This window comes from Thalia democratica, chromosome 2 (genome assembly GCF_965202585.1).
Source record: "Thalia democratica chromosome 2, ktThaDemo2.hap1.1, whole genome shotgun sequence".
Classification (NCBI taxonomy): domain Eukaryota; kingdom Metazoa; phylum Chordata; class Thaliacea; order Salpida; family Salpidae; genus Thalia; species Thalia democratica.
Genome location: NC_139166.1, coordinates 100,987,308 through 100,994,249, shown reverse-complemented (window position 1 = coordinate 100,994,249; position 6,942 = coordinate 100,987,308).

Sequence of the window (6,942 nt, the reverse complement as noted above, 5' to 3'; positions counted from 1 at the left end):
CAAGTTTGGCAACTATGCTTTCTGGTGGGTAAGTTTATATGCATATATATATATCATATTTGCCATTAACTTTAGGGTGGAATAATTCTAGCGGTTAGGTGTCTAGTTTTAACTAAAAAGAAATTTTATGAAAGTTCACTAAAACTTCATTTAAAACAGCTCTGCATTGAAAACTGAGTCAGGAAACACTTTAGAGCAAAAAAAATCAAGATTTATGTTACTAAAATATCAGCCTAATTCTAGTATATTACGACCCAAATGTTTTACATGTTGATATAACTATTGTATGAACTTATTTAGTATATTGATGGGTCATTTCTAAAAACAATAGACTATGTAGAAAAGTTTCAACTGATAAATCAGTGAAAATCTAGTGATTATAAATGAAATGGCTTTTGCACTTAAATCATAATTAAGCATTAAATATAAACAGCAAAAAGGACAAATTTAAGAACCGCTAGATTTAGAGTAGCTTCATTTATAAAAACTCTAGATTTTTACATTTATAACAACTTGAACATTTATAAAATCTCTATAAAAGAAATTTCAATAATCAAGTTACATTTGGCAGTGAAATTTTAACATAACTATGATGTGTAAGTGTGGTGTTAAGACTATTAGTGTAAGTCTTAATCCTCATAACTTGATTACTTGTAGCCTGTATTGTAATAAAGTGGTTCATTAAAGTGATAGAAATTTCAAGCTATCAAGGCCATAGGGGGGCAACACTTTTTTTTACAAAAATTAACTTTGGCTTTTATATGAATGCTATAAATACAAGCTACAAGCCAGTTTTTATAGAATTCAAAAATATCATTTAACTTTTGAGATATTTTTTTTTAAGTTTTTGATACAAATGTATAAACCACAAATTTTTTGGGGTAGGTTTTCTCAGAAATTTTAAAATTCACTAAAAATCTATCTCTTTCATTTTTCAAGCATTCTTCTTCAAATTTTCAGGAAATGTTCCTTATATTAAAAGAAAAAATGCTACTCATGAATTTTAACAATTTGAAAAAATAAAAATTTTTGCACAAAAATTAATAAAAAAAGTGTTTTTTTTTCAAAAAAATAATATTTTTACAAAAAAATTTTTTGATTCCAAAGTAATGTTTTTTGTTATTGTATAAAGATTAGACTGTGAAAGTTTGAAGAAGATTGCTTGAAAAATATAAGAGATAGATTTTTAGTTTTCCCTTCCCATAGGGAGCCTGTTATGCTGCTTAACTTTGACTGGTCATATGTAAAATAATAATTCAAATTTTTTAAAACGATAACAAGCATCTTGAAGCTTAGAAAAGACTCTATGAAATAAGATGAACTTGTAAAAACATGGCTTACCCCTCCTTTTATGGCCTTAATACTATATAAACATAGTGAGTTTAAAAGCGTAAGTGTTAATCAAGTTTTTTTTTTCAAGTTAGTCTACTTAGGGCATAGGGAGGTCCTTGATTTTTACAATTTGATCTTATTTTGTAGAGTTTTATTAAATTTTAAAAACAGTAAAACTAACCAATAGCTTGATTGTTATAGAAAAATTTAGATTATTTCTTAAAAAGTAATTTGCCCCTTGACCTATATCAAACAAATAAGATTATATTTATCATATTTAAGTAGACTCCAATACATTTGTTATGCTCATTCTTTTTATTGAATGAAACTTATTCTTTTGTAGTTCATTCAAAACTGATCATACCATTTTAACTAGTAAGACTCTTTTGGTCATGCAATTACTATATTGTCATTTTAATCTTAATGAATACAATATTTTCAATTTTTAAAAATTAACTTTTAGTTCTCAGTATAAGGTTTATATAAAAGTAAATGTTAAATCTGTTTCAAGTTTTATGAAAGGTTGGCAGTTTTTTTTTTTTGGTGAAAAGGTATCACTTAAAAAGTTTTACAGATTAAAAAAGAAAAGTCCTTTGAAGGTTCAAGTATTTCTAATACTTATAATTTTTTTAATGCTTTAAAAGTTAAAAATTATAACAAAATAAACATGAAATAAGCAGGATTTTTTTAAATAATTAAATAAGCAGGATCAAAAAAGATCATATTAGTAAGAATTAAGTAGAAAAATATTTCTACTATTTCTGCAGTAAAAAAAATTTGGGTAAAAATTTCCCACTAGCTACAGCCATTTCTAGCCATCAGAATTAAGGCTACCTCTAGCCTCTACCTCGTACAAAATTAAGAAAAATATCTGTCCTGCAATTATCAGGGCTGCCACTCGTTTTTGCAAAAAATTTTCCAGGTTTTCCAAATTTCTTCCAGGTTTTTCTAAGTACACATTTTTGGGTCTATTTTTAGTTTCAAGTTAATTTCTATATAAGAAACTGTTTTAAAAGTATAAAAACATTGAAAAGATACTGTAAAGTAACTTTAAATGTGTTTTTTAATAAAAACATTTTTTGATGATGACAAAAAAATTTTATTTATATCAGGGTCAATCTTCTCTGAGTAACCTTCAACCTTTAACCTGAGTTTCCTAGAGTTTTTTCAAATCCTTAAAAATATTAATATATATTAAAAAATTATAATATTAATTTTAAGAATATTGAAGAACTAGCCACAAGGATAAAAAATTTCTAAATAAGCATTTAAAAATAAATAAAATCAACTTTTTTGAACAAAATATTGAAACTGAATCAAAATAATCTCGTTCTAGAACTAGAAAAAAATTCCCTGAGATTTTTTAAAAATCTTAAAACTTCCCTGAAATTTTTAGAAATAACCAAAACTGCCCTGAGTTTCCCAGAGTTAAAAAAAAAGAATCAAAATTCCCGGAGTTCCATGAGTTCGTGGCAACCCTATTATATGATAGAATTTTTGTGTCAAATCAAAATGTTACTACTGAAAAAGTTAAAATTATTAAAAATTCACTTAAAAATTGTTACTTAAAATGCTTTTTTTCAAAATTTCTCAAATTCCAGGTTTTACCAGGTAAAATGGCAACCCTGTGTTTTTCATAGAAAACTTAAGTATTCTGAGCCAGCCTGAGTTTAAAAATGGAAATATCTTGAGTTGTCCTGAGTGTGTGGCAACCTTAATTATGCTTATGAAGTGATTTAATCATTTCAATTATTGATAATTATTAACCACAAAATCATTGCAGTCCTTATAGTTCAACTGTTCAGGGTTGCCACTTGTTTTTTCAAAAATTTTTTCCAGGTTTTCCAAATTTATTCCAGGTTATTAAAAGTACACATTTTTGGGTCTATTTTTAGTTTTAAGTTAATTTCTATTTAAGAAACTGTGTTAAATAGTTTCAAAATACTGAAAAGATACTGTCAAGTTACTTCAAATGTGTTTTTTAATAAAATTAATTTTTGATGATGACAAAAAATCTTAATTATATGATAGAGTTTTTGTGTAAAATTAAAAGTTTAAATTGAAAATGTTAAAATTATGAAAAATTCCAGGTTTTTCCAGGTTTCTTAATCAAAATTCCAGGTTATTTTAGCCTAAATTGTCAAATTCCAGGTTTTTCAAGGTTTTTCCAGGTTTACAGGTAAAGTGGCAACCCCGCATATAGCTTCTAATTATTTCTAAACACTTGTAGATACATTAACAATTGAATAACTGTTTATAAACATATTAATTTCACCATTTTTGTGGTTTAATTTGTTTAAATAACTTATGTAAAATGTATAGCCACAGCCTATTATATCTTTAACAATAGTTAAATTAAATTAGGGAACTATAAATAGGTCAACATAAATTTACTTTAAACATTTTCGAAAACGATCTCTTAATGTTGGTAAAACACCTCAATTGTAGATATCATCTCAGTTAAAGTTAAAATGACACAACTAAAAACCCCTAGCTATTGAAAACCCATTAACAACATGATTAACAACATGATTTTGAAATATTTATGTAACATATTTTAAAAAATTATCTAAACAGTGCAGGCCACAATAATATAAATAATTAATATCACAACAGTGAATATACAGATTTAAACATTGCACTAATGTTATGTAACTTTCAGAATTTTAGAATTAATTATGAACAACAACAAGTGTTAATTTACTTTAAACTAATACCATTAACATTCAAAACTTTATAAATATTTTTCAACTCATTTAGGTTCTGTTTTTTTATTTTCAAGTTAATTAGCTTTTTATTTGTATGCGTAAAAATTCATTTACTTAATCTTAAATAAATTTAAGTTAAATTAATTAATTAACTATATGCTTTTTCACCTACTTATTAAACTCACAAATTGCAGTGAAACTGATTTGGTCCAAACAGATTATGATGAAATTTTCAGAAAGACTGTTATTGGCGCATGCGCATTGAAGATAAGGATATCAAAATGAAAATTCAACTGACAATGCAAAAGGGCGTTTTTTAGTAAAAAGACATTTTAGTTTTAGCTTAAAAAGCATAAACCAGTGATTAAATCACATGAAATCAAATTGATATTTAGAAAAAAAAATTGACTAATACATAATCTAAAAATAAAATTCAGTCAATTTTTATAAACAAAGCTTAGTGGATTTTGATTTCAAAAAGACTTTGGTCAATTAAATTTTACTAGAAATAGTCACTATAAATTATTATTTTAAACCTAGCGGGAGCAATAAATACTGCGAATTTTAAAACTTCTATTTCGATATTACTAGATAACTACATACAAATTTTCCTTTAGAAGCACCAACTATAAGAAAAGTTTTTGTATACATTATATTGTAGCTGTAACTTAATATATATTAAAATTCTTAAACAGAACTACTTGATTTGAAATGTAAATTAATTTTTTATACATAGAGACTTACAATAACCTTTATTTTCTTAATTAACAAAACACTTTTAAATAAACGATAGGATTTTTGATTTTTTTTAGTATTACTTATAAATACTGTTAAGGCATAGAGAAGCTTATCCTCATTAAAATGACTTTAGATTTTTTTAAAGTTTTATTAGATAAATTTGAAAATTTTATATTTTTTTTTTTTACTTTTCAGTAGATGAAAAGTTTTAAGTTATTCTAAAATAGCTTATATACTTTTGATTTCTCAAAATCTTATGAAGCAAATTAAGTTTCGCTTAAAAAGCTTATTCGATAAAATATTTCGAAAAATATTTCTTTGAAACAAAAGCTAAAATCTTAATATTTAATAAAAATTCTAGATATTTGATACTTATTTATGACTCAAGGCTTTTTTAGACAAAAAAATTAAACTTTTTTCAATATTTTATTTTTAATTTGATATTCGGTAAGTGCGTGTTTAATTTAAGGTGCTAATGCTAACTGTTTTATAAATTGAAAAAATTAAGACATAAGATTTTTAAATAAATAACAAAAGCTATAGACAAAATATAATCAATCTTTGTTGAACTTGCATTTTACCGTTTAATTCGTATCGTCTATCTAAATTAACACCTATATCAGCTTTAAAAATCGCAATTTACTAAAGGATGCATACGCTACATATACTAGGTGGGTTTTTTATTTCTCCAATGTGATGAACTACTTTTTATTTAATCTCTATTATCTTTTAGTGTCTTTATGTATTTTGATAGTTTTGCAGTCCAGAGTTATCAAAATGCTAGTTTCTGCTATACCAATTGCGCAATGAAGTGAGAAGAACCCTGTTTATATAAAGTTAAGTTTTCATGCTCTAGTAGTTTAAGAAATTCGATTTCACAAGTTTTTATCCACTATTTTCCTTATAAATTATGAAGTCAGTGTTGTGTTAAAGTAAAACCATCTTTGTCTGAACTTGTTTGTGCCAATTATTTAACGAGTCGAAGCTACAATAATTAATTAGTATTATTATCAATGAATGCAAATTAAATCCAGGATTCTAAAATGGAGTTTTTGATTTGTTTGCTGAGCTGTCTGTTGCTTAATTACATTTTCAATCAAGCATTTGTTATTGAATTGGTATTTATTCTTTGTGGGAAAATTGCTAAGAACCTGGTTTAACAACCAAGTTTAGAGGTAAAGTAAGTTATATTAAATCTAACTATATTAAATTCAATTTTGTGTTAAGTTTAAGACATTTAGAATGCCGGTAAAAATATAGTATTGTATAAAAAAAAGTATTAATGGAAGCTAAAACATTGGTTCAACATTTTATTTAATAGAATCGTTATTTAAGATCTTTTACTATTGATTTTTTGTTTTTAGAAATTTTAAATTTTTTAAAACGCTTTGGTAACTGATATTTTGAAGTTATAATTTGTTGATATACAAAGTTCTTATTCTGTATTTTATGTAACTTTTAACTTATAATTCTTATTTTCTTTTAAATTTTTTATTTACGTCTTTTTTTTTTGTGTTTTCCAGTTTAATTTTATACCAAAGTTTTGATGGTCAACTGTGGGACAATTACAAATAATAACACAAAATCGTGAATTTAAATTTATTTGTATATGTAGTAATAACTGACGAGTGTGATTATTTATTACATTTTGATTTGTTACTTCCTAAATTGACATATGTTACAGCCTCAGTTACTACAAACAGCCAAAATAATTATTACCTTTAATTATATGTTAAACAAACATAAGAAAATAGAAAATAAAAAAGTATGACTATATGACTAAAAAATTTCGAAGCTTAACTTGGAATAAAATAATTTATTTAGGTTTTTTTTTCTATAGCTTTACGTTTTAATAGGTAAGGTGATTATATCATAATTAAGTTAAGAATAAAACGTCAAAACTTCATTTAACATAAAAATTTTCAGTTACAACTTATCATATCCGTTATCTATTTGTATAAAAAAAAATTTATCACAAAGTAAAGTACAAATTTAAATAAAAAATCAAAATACCTTGTTTAAACCTGCTATCATTTTATGTGCACTTTTGATACAAGCTAGCAAATTTACTTGGGGCATAATGTAACTTCTTTAATAAAAAAATAAAACTGCTTTATCAAACTGCTTAAAGTTGTGAATTTTTAAAATTTACTAATCTTCAAAT